This window comes from Protopterus annectens, chromosome 1.part0 (genome assembly GCF_019279795.1).
Source record: "Protopterus annectens isolate FY-2018-M chromosome 1.part0, PAN1.0, whole genome shotgun sequence".
NCBI classification, from domain to species: domain Eukaryota; kingdom Metazoa; phylum Chordata; order Ceratodontiformes; family Protopteridae; genus Protopterus; species Protopterus annectens.
The window spans coordinates 1,709,127,205-1,709,141,376 of NC_056725.1; the positions used below are offsets into that span (position 1 = coordinate 1,709,127,205).

General features: G+C 42.8%; 1 protein-coding gene across 1 annotated transcript in view; it reads right to left on the reverse strand.

The window, feature by feature from the left end:
• Nucleotides 1–14,172, reverse strand: part of SHPRH (SNF2 histone linker PHD RING helicase) — a 1,609,144-nt gene that overhangs the window by 158,688 nt on the left and 1,436,284 nt on the right. The window lies entirely within an intron of this gene.

The following is a 14,172-nucleotide window of genomic DNA, read 5'->3' on the forward strand; positions in this document are numbered from 1 at the left end:
TGCACTTGGCCAGGTTTTGAGACACAGTTTGCTTGTGCATAATTTAAGCAGCATCTGGACACAAATGCAAGATTCTTTTTCTATATAAATGCACATATATTGTACACATACATATACTTAAATTTCAAGGTTCTGATTTTCTTTTGTATATGTTATTATTTATTTTAAAGCTCAAGAATCCGGATGTCATGGTGTCCTCATGGGAGAACAACATCTGTTACTGGCCCTCCCAACTCAGAGCTCAATGCTTCCCCAGTCACTCTACCTCATATCCTAGGCAGCTAGCACCATCCAAACAGGTAAAGCAGACAGCTAAGTTAATGATGCTGGGAGAAGAAGGCGGAAGGAGACCATAACATTAAATATGCTGTATCTGGCTGGAACTGATGAATAAGCTATAGCCAGGTGAAGCTCTACTTTGCAGGGTTACGTCACTAGATGAAGACATGTAATGGATTTGTGATGAAGAAGTCTGTCCTGTCTCTGTGAAAAAATGTCTCCCAAATGTCCTACCACACTGCTGTGCTAGCTGCTGCCTCTGTCAAGTATTCCTGTATCCATTAAGAATCATGACATTAGCAGACCCCTCAAAACACAGAAGAGCAGGCTTATACCTCAATCATTCCTCTCACCGCTCCTCTTTCCCCTCTGTGTCTGCCATCCATTAAGCTTCCACCTACTGTTCTTGAACCATTTTGTCCCACACTACTGTATAATTCCACATATGGCAGTGAGAAATGAATGGAAGAGCCATTACACAGGCAGATAAGTTGGTGGTTTGTGCCCCCACTGGCCTTCTGCCAATGGGAGCATTTCTAAGGAAGGCTCTAACCTCCTCCCCGATGGCTGACGTGCATCCACATCATCAAGGGTCATCCCACACTCTCCTCTGCATGTTCGTGTTCCACTCATAAACTAATGAGGGCCACCATCTCCAGCTCGGGATTACTAAGCCCATGTCTCTGGTACTGTCTGTTTTCAGTGCATCACAAGCCTCCACATGCAGGTAGTAACCAGCTGACCAGAAACCACCTCTCTCTCTCCTCCACAATGGGAAAGTCTACATCTGCCACTGACACCTATCCTTCCTTGTCTGGCTTTTCCAATTTTGACATAGTTATTTAAACTGGAGTCATGCTCAGGACATTATCACTCTATACCGTACAGCTAGACTTCAGTAGTAAAAATACAGATGTCCTTCTATATCACTGTTGCAGTATTCATTACACAAGGGATGTCCTGCCCTGGGCAACCTGTCACTTGGCCAGTATAAATAAGCTTAAAAGAGATCTTGTTTGCCCAGTACATCACGTTTATGCTCCTCGCACAGAACACAGGGCATAAAAAGGATGTGCAGGCACAACTACCTAGAACTTCTTTTGCTGCCATTTCGACCATTTTTGCGTTGCAGTACTGAATATTTAGAAACACCACATGAGTGCCCAGTTGAGGTTATTTGGTCTTGAATTTTAGATCACAACCTAGAGTTCATGTCATACAAGAAGGGAAAATGTGAGTGTGGGATGCAGATTCCCCATAAGGATCGTCATAAACTGTCTTTTTTTGTCTGGGTGCTTCCCATGATCATACTGCTTGTAGTATCTGTAAAGCATTTATGCCCAAGACACTCTGAAGTAATTTGTCTTCCCTGGCCATTTATCTTGAAAACCAACAGCTTAGACAGTTAGCCCATGGTACCATGGCGTAATCCTTTAACCCTGAGATACTCCCGCTAGGGTAAGAAGAAGGCCAAGAAGTCTCGGCCTTATTCTTTGGTTGTCCATCCTCCACCAGACGTCCCTCTAGAAGCAGGTAATCTGTAGGCCATTCAGTGTTTACGTCAGATTCCTCTGCCATGACCCCGCCGAAGGATGGCATGGATCTGCCTTTTCTAACGTCCTTTGAGGCTTTGCAGACTTCTGTTCCAGATGTCGAGGGGGATCTGTGGTTGATTATCTCAAAGGGTCCTAGAGGGATTCCACAGATACTGGTCAGAGAGGAAGTCCTGGGTTCTCTTCTCAAATCCTGCCAAGTATCAGACCCTCTGGTATTTGTTAGATCTGATGTCCTTTCTAAGAAGAGACAAAAACTGAAGCCTGTTTCGGTCTGTCCTATGAATCCAAAAAAAGGGAATGGCAAGAGTTTATTCACTTCTTGTTCTCTGCATTAATGGCCCTAAAGTCTCCTCAAGGGGTTTCAGTACCTGCTCCTCCTTGGACCTCTACCCCTTCTAAATGGTTTAGGGAACTAGATTCCTTGGATGAGGATTCCCTGTCTGGTGAGGGGTCTTGTCCTATTCATTACAGATGCCTTTGCATTTGGTTTACGGTATGAAGAGGAGTCTGTTAACCCTGAGTCTCCTTTTGATGAACTGTCTTTACACGGCACAACAGCTAGGATGAAATTGTTTAAGTGGGATTCTTCTTAAGTGTCTGATATTCAGAGATGATGTTACAAGTTGCTTCGAATGGATACTCCTAAACCATTGGCAGTTCCTCCTGTGTTGGCTGCCTTGTTAGATACTTTCATTGTTGCTTCCAATTCTCCTGATTCTCAGCCTCCTGTTCCTAAGAAACCGAACAGGTTCATAGGTTCATACTAGGCTATCTGCCCTGAGGCAATTATAAGCCTAGCCCGATTCTGTATGGCTTACGCCACCCCTTGATTTGAGTATACTGTGCCCTTTAAGGTTTAGTTTACTGTGCCTCTGTCTAATAGTGACATGGGAGTAATCCCTGGGACAAACCTATGATCCCCCATCCACCTATCGAGATTCTTCTTGAAGAGATTCAGTGAGGTGCTCTGCCTCACATGAACTGGAATTCTATTCCAGAGCGAAGGGAGCCTCTGGGTTATGAATCTGTCCCTCCAGCAAGTTCTATTTATTTCTGTGCTGAGATTCAAGTCCCTCGAGCGTGTGGCTCTAAGGGATTTAGATTTACTGAGGTGAAGCATGTCCATTAATTCTGGATTTGACATAGCTTTGTATGTCAGGCATAGATCGCCTCGAAGTAGGCGGTATGCAACTGAGTAGAGCTGGAGTTTTTTTAACCTCTGCCTCAGGTTCCATAAGGTTCCTGAGAGGTTCCCCGAGGATTGTCAACTTTTATTTAAATATCCTTCTGCTGAACCTGCTGTCATGTCAGTCTCGTCACAAACCTTCTAAACTTTTTCCCTCTTCCAAACTTTTGCCTTCCTATAAGGATAGCAGGGCAATGTAGGGGATTGGCAAGAAAGTTTACACTACTTCTACTTTGGTATTTAGGACCATTAATTACCAGATATGCTCTGTGCTTGATTGCTCAGACTTGTCAGGTTGCTGCTGCCCTCCCTGATTCTGATGGCAAATCCTCTGCCTTATCTTTTTTTAGGTTCTGTTTCTGAAGTGGCTCACCACTCTATTAAGTGTAGCTAAGTTGCTGCTGATGTCTCTTCTAAGGCTGTGGCTTTTGGGTCCATCATGAGACGTTATTCTTGGCTTTGACTCCAGTCTCTTCCTGAGGACATTAAGGCCAAGTTGTTGGATGCTCCTTTGGATATTACTCATCTTTCTGGGACTGCTGCTGCTGACATGTTTACATCTCTTCAACAGAAAGGCTTCTGTTTGCAGGCAACCCCACCAGGCCTCTAAGGGCAGGAAGTGTGGGAGGTGGACCCCCTCTAAGGCTTCTCAGATTTCTGTGGCCTAGAAGCCTCATTTATCTGATAAGCCTGCTTATCTTTGACAATTCGCACCCTCTTCATTTAGAACAGGTTCCTTTCTCCATTCGGCTCTCCCTTTGTCTTCCAAATTGGTGTCTCATCACTTCATGCTCTTGGGTTCTTCCCATCACCCGTCAGGGTTATTTCATGGTACAGAAATCTCTCCCTCCTTTATTCAGGGATTCCTCAACCTCCTCTAGAGCAGCTTCATCATTTTGTGGAGGTTTTAGGGTCCCTGTTGATCCAAGGTACCATTCAACCTCTCCCCCTCTTCCCCAGTGGGACAGGGTTTTTATTCCAGGATGTTCCTGGTTCCTCAAAAGGAGGGCACTTGGAGAAGTACTTTGGATCTTTCCAGGCTCAGCACCTTTCTCGAGATCCCTTCCTTTCAGATGCTTACTCCTCTTTTATTACCCCAGGCTTTTCTGGTGTTCTTGGACCTGAAAGATGCTTACCTTCATATCCCTATTCACCCTCTCTTCAGGAAGTTTTTGTGTTTCTCTGTGTCTTCCTTTCATTTTCAGTTCTCTACTTTGCCCTTTGGCCTCTATACTGCCCGAAGATTATTCATAAAATGCCTAGCTCCTATGATTGACTTCTTCAGGCTCCAAGGCATTCAGATTTTTCCTGATATACATAACATGTTGCTTCAGACACCTTCTCCCAGTTGATTGTTGCAGGATCCACAGTTCACCATCTCTCTTCTTCAAAGTCTGGAGTTTATTGTCAATTTCCAAAAGTCCATCCTGACTCCCTCTCAGGATCATGTGCATCTGGGATGCAGGATTCTGAAGGTGCTAATGTTGGCCTCTCTTCTGCCTCCAAAGGTATTGTTGTTGACAGCCTTCTTTCAGTCTCTTCTTCTTCTGACTGCCATGCCAGTTATGGAGTTTCTTCAGGCCCTGGGATTCATGGCCTCTTCTATTTCAATGTTTCCTCTTCCCAGACAGCATATGCTTCAATGGTACCTTAAGATGGTTTGGCTGCAGCATAGTCACCCTCTGAAATTCAGTGTACCTCTCCCGCCTGTCTCAAGAAGGAACTTGGATAGTGGATTTGACAATTCCCTCTCAACATAGGCCAGCCCTTTCAGCCTCCACTCCCTTCTCATGAGCTGTTCACTGATGCCTTGAACATGAAGTAGGGAGCATCTCTTGGTCATCTGAAAGTTCAGGGTCTTTGGCCTCCCAATCAGAAGTCAAAACATATCAACATCAAATACAGGAGGGCTCTGATTCTGGCCCTTCAGACTTTTCACACCATGTTCTCTCCAGGCCCCTTGATGGTGTACACAGACAACACTATGGTGATGGGGTATGTCAACAAGCAAGGGGGCATGAAATCTTACCTCCTCTGCAGGATGTTGCTTCAGGAAAAGTGGCTCTCAGTTATCAGTTAATTCTTCAGGCAGTATACATTCCTTCACAGCACAGTCTTGTGGCAGATTCTCTGAGCAGGTCCAAACCACAGGCTCATGAATGGATGCTTCACAGAGACGTGTTTCTGGACATTGTCGACTGGTGGGGTATTCCTTAGGTAGATCCTTTTGCCTCCCTTCTAAACAGGCAGTTTCCTCTCTTCTGTTCCAGAGTGCCATGAAGATGGACATCCTTTCCTTTCCTTGGAAGGGGAGGTTTCTTTACACTTTCCCTCCTCTTCCCCTACTTCCAAGAGTCCTGCAGAAGATTCAGCTGGACTCCCCAAAAATTCTACTAGTGACTCCCTTTTGGCCGAAACAGCACTGGTTCCCCCTTCTTAGCGCATCTGGCAAGAGGTACTCATCACAAGTTACCTCATCGGTTGGATATCCTCACACGGGACAAGGGGGCTCTCATCCATCTCCATTTGTCCACTCTGCAACTGACATTGGGGGTGATAGGATTTTGATCCCTTTCAGGCACCTCTTTTCTGAGGATGTGCTCAGGGTTTTACAGGAGGCAAAGAAACCCTCAACCAGAAACTCTTGTATGACTAAATTGAAGAAATTTTCGGTCTGGTGCCATGCTCATAACCATACCACTTTTGCAGTGGGGGTCTCTCTGGTCCTCTCTTATTTGTGGGAGTTGCTCCAGTATGGAATCTGAATGAAAGACAAGAATGTTTTAGGGACTATAAATGAAAACAGCACTGTGCTACTTAGGGTACATTGTTGCAAAGAGCGATTTTACTTCTAAGATATCAGTAAAACGATTCTTTGTTGCGGTTCCAACATGTTACTTAAAAACTCAGAATAGCGGTGATTTGTTAGTCTTATTTTCTAAGAGCCTTGTACCTAAAGAAATCTGCCATAGTTTATCAGATTTAAAGTAAACCTCTGTGTGCAAAGTGCTGGGGCAAAATATTATGCAAAAACTGAATAGGTGGCATAGATGTATTATAAAGAATGTCAAAAGTGCACATATCCACTGATGCAAAGCATCTTGAATAATATATACATTACTATGAATTAGTAGTGGTTGGCTTAGCTTTATTTTTAGCATCAAGTAACATTTTGTGGTTTAACTAATTATTAATAAAGCATATTTAGACTGAATTATTCACACTGTATTGTATTAACAGGATGGGTGCAATATCATGTTTTTTATAGTTTTCATTTAATCTGGTGCAGTAGAACATTATAAAGTTTCATAAGTATCTCCCTTTTATGTTTTGCACCCAATCATTCTTCAGAAAAAGAAGCCCGTTAAAACGCTCTTATATAAGATGTAGGCCTCACTTGTTCTCTGTATGATACCAGGCATGGGAACCCTTAAAGTCATCCATTGCTCACCTTAGTGAGACAGCACTCATCACTATTAAGCCTCTTTTCTACACATTAATGCAATCTCTAACAAGAGTTCATACAAGCAAAGGTCCATATGGGTGAGGTGAACCCCACCCCAAATGTCTTATTTTTCTGCTTTTGGAGGGTCTGAGTATTGCTGAGTGCTTCCAAAAGGGAGGGTTGGGAGGGTGGCCTAATGGCTAAGGTGTTTTCCTTACAAACACAAGTTGCAGGGTTTGAGTCTCACAAGGGATAACTGGCTAGGCTTAAAATGGCTCACAACGGCAGTACTAAACTATGAACCTATGACTTGGCCTATTCTTCTGTGAAGGCCCATTTTCTGCCATTTCTGCTCGTCTGACCTTGAATCCGCCTTTGACTTCTCATTTTGACGTCAAGCAATTTCTTAAAGGTGTCCTATATATTAGGTCTCCAAGAAAGCCTACTGTTCATCCTTGGGACCTTAATTTTGTTTTGGAAAAATTGACTCAGGCTCCTTTTGAGCCTGCAGATTCTGCTTCTTTGCAACACTGTACCTGGAAGACTTTTTGCTGCTGGCTCTTACTTCTGCTCGGAGGGTTTCTGTGCTCCCGGTCCTTATGGACATTTCTCCTTTTTTGGTTTTACACAGGGACATCAATTTCCTTCATACTAATCCTTCTTTTATGCCCAAGGCAGTCAACGAGTTGTTCATAATCAGTCGGTACAACTCCCTTCTCTTCGGTCTGCTACTGAGAGGGTCCTGCATACTGTTAAGTCTGATCAGCTTTTTGTTTCCTTTTACCCCAGGTCTTTGGGTTTGGCCGTTTCTAAGCAAACCATCTCCTCCTGGATATCTAAGGCTATTTTCTTTTACTATTCTTTTTATGGCAAATTTCTGTCTGCTTCTGTTAGAGCTCCTTCCATTATAGCTGTTGCTCTTCTGGTGCCTTCTTCAAGGGGATGGACATCAATTCCATCCTTGAAGCTGCTACTTAGTCTTCAGTGCATACCTTTACTAAGCATTATAAGTTGGATATGGTTTCTAGGGCCAAATCAGGTTTTGCTGAAACCATTTTATAAGGGTTTGTTGAGGCATCTTCTCAGCCTTCCACCTCCCATTCGGTTTCCTGAGTTTTTTTACTCTTCCTTCTGTAAAGAATACTGCAACAGTGATACTGAAGGACATAGTACAGTTGTGTAAAATCTTACCATAACAGTAGATGTCCTTCTCTTCACTGTTGCAGTAATTGCTCCCTCCCTCCTACTCCCTCTTGTTTAGTTTGCAGTTTTTCCTTCTGGATGTGCATGAACTCCTTTGTCCTTTGACAACTGTTCTCTTTTGGGGCAAATCGGTTCTAGGTAGTTCCATTCGAACGTCCCGTTTATAACCTACATTCTGTGCAGGGAGCATAAATGTGATGTACAGTGTAAACAAGACCTCTTTTAAACTTATTTATGCTGGTCAAGCAACAGGCTGCCCAGGGCAGGAAATCCCATCTGTAATAAATACTGCAACAGTGAAGAGAAGAACATCTAATATTATGGTAAGATTTTACACAACTGCACTTGTTTGGCTTAAGATGTAATAAATGCTGTACATAGTCCATGTATGGAAGAAGGTTACATTTATTCTATTTACTCATTGTTAAATGGGATATAACACAGATACAGTTGGACCATTTTCAGACTTGAATAGAGCACAGATCCAGTTGGACCACTTTCAAGCACAGTATGGTTCTACAGTATCTGTGAATAAAGGCAATGGACATAAACATCGGAGGTATTAAAAATAAACACTATATGAAGCAGCAGTACACATTTAGAAGTGAACAGTGTATGTAAAACATTACAAGAGATGTCACACTTTATATCAGTGGTGACCAAATTTATAAAGTTGCACTGGTTACAGAAAGTATGCAGTGTGAAAGTAAAAGAGCCCCAGTAAGATGGAGGTTAGAGAGTATTAGTTAAGCTGAAAAACAGAAGAAAATGTGGAGGGGTGAGGTTTTTCAGAAGTTGTTTATTTACACAATGTACACAGTTGGAGGAGTAAGTTGGTGGGGGTTGAGAAGTGGGATGCGATACGGGTTGTCTGGGGGAAGGAATTGTAACTGCTCAAGACTTATGTCTGCTCATACTAGACAGACACCTAGGTCATTTACCAGGGAAGTCTAACTGGATTGTATGGAAAGGTAGCACATACCAGTACTAGCAGCATCTGCAGCAGCAAATCATTACACAGCTCCCAATCAAAAGATCACAAAATCAGAATTTAAACAATAAAATGGCAGCATGTCTGAGATTCCCCTGTCACATCCAAAAATGACTGCCAAAAACTACTAGTAAAGATGATCAGGAAACCAGGCTACAACTAAGCGGAATCCCTCCTCAGCACCTTTTATCAGAAGTCCCCTAAGGAAGCCTCCAGGATGAAATATCAAGAAAGAGCAAACATACTCTTGTTTTTGGCGCAAAAATCCTTGTGCTACTGCTTCTGGCCATTTTCTTAATCTTTACAGACAGAATCTACTACTTTCTGAAGGGGACAGGATTTTTTAGATGTGTCAATCTTCCCAGTCCTTACACAATTCAAGCCACAACATGCAGTGTACACTGGCAAGGTCTTTATATGCACTTTGCTTATGCTTGCATGCATGCTTGTACTACTAATACATGCTGTGCATGTCCTAGCTCTCTTAAACTGGAGCTAATTTCCTGACCTGTATCAGAAGGTACCCTCAATGGGCTCCTTGTTGCTTCTTGTTGCTGCTTCTCACTGAGATAGAAGTCTCTACTCTGGTCACCCACTACTACCTCCCCAAGTGTCTATGTAAACTGGATCCCTAGTGGCATAGTTAGAGATAAAAGAACTGTGTCAATGGTCAAAGTAACCCTGTGGCTTTGACTAAATGGCAAATTCAACTCAAGCTTCCCTCCCCTCAAATGTCTTCTTTATCCAACAAGGTAAATTTGGGTGTGTCAAGCAAATGGAAACATATCAAAAAGCTAATTCTTTTGAAGACATTTTGATCTGAGAGGGAGCAAAACAATTTATATATCTTCAAAATATTTCCACCACCTCAAGATCAGTTTCGGATATTAATCTCAACAATAACACATGGTGTTCCTAAGCCTAACTAAACATTGTACTTTTAATTGGAATCTTTTCCATAAATCAAATGTAATGCCAATAATTAGGGTTATGGTAAGGGGTATGGCTGGTTTAGTTTTAGGGCCTAAACTGTTGCTGGTTCCTAACCTTTGTGGCTAACATCATGGTTAGGTTACAGGGTGAGGTTAGGGTCTTCTCACATGACTAATGGGATATTAGGTTAAATCCTAACTCTAAATGTCTCTGTTAGACTTTTGAATAGGGGTTAAGTCCTACCCCTAATGATAAGATCACTGATCTCGAAGATTTACAGTTATTTTTTTTCTCAGCTGTACTTAAAGTACAGTTGTGTAAGAACTTACCATAAAAGTAGATGTCCTACTGATCACTGTTGCAGTATTCCTGACATACGAGTTATCACTGCTGATCTCCAGACAGGATACCAAAGCTTTACCTTCTCTAGGTCATACGTCATACATCTGATGCATGACAGTTCATATGAAGTGGGGTATAAAGACAGACGTACATGCATGGTTCCTCAGACTATCTCCAAGCTAGTGGTCTGAAGACTACTGAGAGAGGTGACTTATTAGCTAGGAGGGGTGCAGCTTGAATTGGTATGAAGACTACCCCGTAACAATGAAACAGAGCAACTAGAGCATAGGAGGAGATAACTGAAGATTAAAGTGAGATAGAGAAGCGGGGATAGAGTATTGCAACAATAATCAGTAAGACATCCACTATTATGGTAAGTTCTTACACAACTGTTTGTCCTGACTGAAATCACTACTGCAGTATTTCTGATATATGGATGACTCCCAGAGCTGAAGGGTGAAGGAAGTATGGTTGGCTATTGAGAATAATTGTCCAGCAGTCCAGACAGGACTAACCAAGCAAAGGTTGTACTGGCCCTGTAGAAAGCATCAATTTTGCAGTGTTTGATAACAATGTGTACGGAGGACCATTGAGAAAAGGTCCTGTGGAATGTGCTTTAGGGCAGGAGGGTAAGGTCTTTCCATGATGTGAGCAATACTTTGTTTGGAAACTGTCCCAGCTTATGGGTCATAGAGGATACAAACAGGATTTAGTTTTATCCAAGTAAAATCTGACCTGCCTGCGAATCTTCAGAGAATGTAATATCCTTTCCTCCATTTTGAGGATTGGAAAAGAAGCTGGGAAAATTAATATCCTGACTGAGACACAGCTCATTCAATATTTTAGGCATGAAGGATGGATTAGCTATCAGAGTCACACTGTCTCTGTGAAAAATGAGAAAAGGGGGAATGGTCATGAGAGATTGTAGCTCAAAAACCCTCCTGGCCAAGGTGAGGGCCAAGAGGAGGATGGTTTTCCAAAAGCAGAGAATGGGCTGCCGAGGAAAGGTCCTAAAAGTAGCTGGACAGGCTGAAAAACTTTTCCTGAGGTAGGAAGACATGCATTTTTTTTGTGTATCCAACTTGCATCCCAGAAACATCAAGCCCTGAGTAGGGACTATGTATGTTTTTTTTTTTTAGTTTATACTGAAACCCAGACCTGTAAGATGAAGGGTGAATTGAAGATGCTGAAGAACAGTCTCTGGGGAAAGAGCCTGGATCAGAAGGCCATCTAAGTATGGAAAAATTTGAATTATTGACTGCAGCAGAAAGCTACTAAAGGCACTAGACCCTTTGTGAACACTCTTGGGGTTGTGGAAAGACCAAAAGGCAGAGCAGTAAACTGAAAATGCAAGAAGCCAGAAAAAACCTAAGGAACCTCCTGCAAGAAGGATGAATGAGTATGTGTAGGCAGGCATCCTTCATACCTAATGACACTAAGAAAGCCTGTAGGGAGAAGAAAGGTAGCATTTTGAAAGATGGTACCTTCAGGTAAGTGTTCAGGCTGGAGCGATCTAGGATGGGTCTCCACTGACTTTCTTTTCTTGGGATTAGGAAAATCCTGGAATAAAAAAACCTTTTCCCAGAAATTTATTTGCTACTAGCTCGATGGTACCCTTATTCAAGGGGGCCTGAATAATGGGAGTCAGGGGGTATACCTGATTTGGAGGAGGCAGCTGGATGCCACTCAGAAGGCGAATGTCTTCCCAAGACATGGCATGACATACCCTGATTTTGGGCAAGACCCACTTGTATGTGGTAACAGCTTTCCACCTGGTCAAGGAGAGCGACAACCTTTGAGAAAGAGGGGTAACAGGATTGAGAACTGGGGGAGGGATACTGCAGAGGTAGTTGCAGGTTTTACAAAGGGTGGCCTCCAGTGGGAGGTTCCCTTTGGGATTTTCAAAGCATATTTTCTTGGTTGTTTTTCTTAGTTTCTGAACTGTTCTTGGATCCCTTCTAATGAAGGAGGCGGATTTAGCTAGGTGTTTTCTATGGTATCTAGGAACTGAGGAGAGAAGGATCTGTCTGCAGTCTTACACAGTCTTACCTTTGTCTTGGAGTGTTTTGAAAAGACTGGCTGCTCAAGAACCAAACATTAAGTCTTTCTCCAAGGGCAAATCTAGAATTTTTTACTTAAAATCCTTGGACATAGGCTGATTGTGCAGCAATGCATAATTACGGATAACAGATACCGTGGTAGATGCCCTAGAAGAAGCATTCACAGGATCATAACTGCACTTAATACTGTGTCTGGCAATCTGAATGGCCTGTGAAAGTAAGTTTTGCATAGGTTGCTTAGAGCCTGCAGTAGGAGGATCGAAGACAACTTTATTTAAGGAGTTAAGAACAGAAATCAAATACTTTGTCATTTAAGTCTGGTAATTAACTGCCCTAAAGGTAAGGGTAGCAGAGGTGTAAACTTTCTTCCCCCATCTATCCTTATTCATACTGTCTTTATCAGTGGGTAGGGCATTAGCACTGGGCAGTAGCTTGAAGGGATTATCTGAAGAGAGAGATACTGCAGAAAGGTCTGCCACAGGGTTCTTATACAGACATTTCAGGTCATCAGGGACCTTGCAAAACCTGTCTGGCTCTAAGGATTGCAGGTGCAGAAGAGGTAGATGGAAAGACCTCCTGGAAAGCCTGAAGCACAAGAGAGACTGGAGAAGGGGCAGGGGTACCCATCTCCAAGAGGGAGTAGTACCTCTTCTGAACATCATAAATCTGCATGGATTGCCAATCAAAGTATTTCATCATGTTCTGTATAGTTTCCCCAAAGAATCTTCTTTTGTAAGGGAATCCAGTGAGAGGGAGTTTCCTTCATTGGAAGAGATTTGTTCTGGACACTGCAGCTGAGAAGAACAGTCCAGAGAATGGTCAGAGTCACAGTCCTGCTCCTCATCACAGGAAGAGGAAACCAGAGTAGGTTTAAGGGGATTGCTTGTGGTTGTGGAGACCTGAAGGTGGGAAGCTTCAACGACATAACAGCTTTGAACAGTTCTTGTGAGAAATCCATCCACTCCTTCTCTATGTGTTTACAGGAAAGCTACATGCTTAGTCTTCTGCTTTTTCTTTTTAGGCATGACGTCCACCTGAATGAAACACAAATGATCAGAACCATGTCTGACTGCTATTAGACAGCCTGGGATTTCTTCTCTAAATAGAATTTGTGGGACTCTCTACAGTTTTTCTGAAATGATAAGACATGGTTCCTCAGATATACTGGCAGTCTGCAAGTCCTCAGGAGCCATACCGGACTCCGACAGGGTCTCAGTAGCAGGCAGCTGAGAAGTAGCCTGATGTACTGTGGGTTCTGAAACCTCAGCGGGTACATCAGAGTGAGAGTCAGAAAGATTGGACTGCAGATCTGCTTGAGGTCTCAATTTTTTTTCTTCAGAGTCAGATGGAAGTCTGATGAAGTGGAGTTAAACACTTGGCACAATCCAATAGGGGTCTCAAGAAAAATACTGAGAGTAAAAAGCCTAGACCGAAGGGTTTTTGGTATGAACAACTGACAGATAGAGCAAGATTTGTGACTGAGTTCCAGGTTTAGATAAAAAAAAAAGATGCATGGTATGCAAGTCCTTGTAGGGAATCTGTCTACCACACTTAAACTTACCCCTCCTAGCTGACGTTTGCAAATTTGACAAAAAGGAAGTTCCTCAAAGGGAGACTTATCTGGATAGATGAACAGACCAAAGATACCAACAACCACCCAATGAACAGTTCGACAGACGCATGACCTCTGTTCGGGCTGGTGGAAGGACAGTCTGAAGAACCACACTTGTATGTTTGTCTTTATACCCCAATGCACAGGAGCTGAGGTCATACACTGGACATACAACCTAGGAAAGGTAAAGCTTTGGTACCTTGGCTGGATGTCAGCAGTGACAACCCATATGTCAGGAATACTGCAAAAGTGATTCCAGTCAGGACATCGAAAGATATGTAGTTTTTGTTTGTTTTTATGATTAGGGTACCGGCCAAATCACTCAGACTTATGACGTACCTGAAGAATCACAGGTAAGAGTGAGGAGGAACAAAAAGAAAGTACAGGGCAAATATATAGGGGTTTGAGGAAGAGGAAAAAGATGGGCAATTGGTTTTGGTAAGCTGAGGACTAGGAGGGTTTAAGAAAGTGAAATGCTGGAGAATGTTGAAAAATGGAGTGAGGGTTCAGGAAGAGTATCAGGGCCAGTGAGAGACCAGCAGATGAAGCTCTAACACAGGAAATA